This window comes from Myxocyprinus asiaticus, chromosome 15 (genome assembly GCF_019703515.2).
Source record: "Myxocyprinus asiaticus isolate MX2 ecotype Aquarium Trade chromosome 15, UBuf_Myxa_2, whole genome shotgun sequence".
Taxonomy (NCBI): Eukaryota; Metazoa; Chordata; class Actinopteri; order Cypriniformes; family Catostomidae; genus Myxocyprinus; species Myxocyprinus asiaticus.
In genome coordinates, this window is record NC_059358.1 from 22,850,533 (window position 1) to 22,851,367 (window position 835).

An 835-nucleotide genomic window follows, 5' to 3' on the forward strand; every position below is an offset into this window, starting at 1 on the left:
ACACCAATTGTAAATTAGACCATAAACTCAATAAAAAGAAGCAGGTCCCTAAGGCACTCTCTGGTGGCTAGAAGGAACAAACCTCCACCCAGTTAGGAACAGCATACTGTGTTGTCTCTTACCATTGATGAATTAAGTCTTTGATTTTATGATTGTGGTGATAATATGCTGCCTGGAGTTTGGCCACTTCTACAATGGCTCTTTATCCATGCCAATAAGTTCAGCCATGGAGGAGCTGATCAATAAGCTCTCACCACCAGCTTTTTAAGTGGAATACTAGAGGACAATGCAAGAATGAGGTGATGCTGTTTGGGTTGTTTACTGCTTACATTGTATTCCAGTCTTTCATCAACGATCTAAGGTCTCCAGTCAGATTGAGAAGTGTATTGCAGTTTCTTTCCTCATGTCTTAAGGTTCTTATTCATCCAGGTCAACGCCAAATGCCATGTTCCGTCAGTCCCAATGTGCTTGTTTCAAACTCAGGATCATTTTCATGACTCTTTGAAGGTCTGATATAAAAACATACCATGGTAGGCCCCAGCGAGGATCGAACTCACGACCCCTGGTTTACAAGACCAGTGCTCTAACCACTGAGCTATGGAGCCTCACCTGAAACTTGTCAATCATGTAAGTGACATAAAGGGTTGGCTTTGTGTCAATTCAACAAACATCTAGTCACACCTAGAATAATTGGCAGATAGCCCAAGGTATCTTTTGCAATTTACATTATTTATTGATTCATATATACACAACAAAGAAAAACCCAACACATATACAACGAATCAACATTTCACATTCAAACCCCACCCTGACCCCCAACAAACACCCCTGTGGT

At 41.2% G+C, this 835-nt stretch overlaps 1 non-coding gene across 1 annotated transcript; it reads right to left on the reverse strand.

Moving 5' to 3' along the window:
- Nucleotides 1-532: 532 nt before the first annotated feature.
- Nucleotides 533-605, reverse strand: trnat-ugu (transfer RNA threonine (anticodon UGU)). Its single transcript has one exon. It is a non-coding gene; the product is annotated as a tRNA-Thr (tRNA).
- Nucleotides 606-835: the final 230 nt, after the last annotated feature.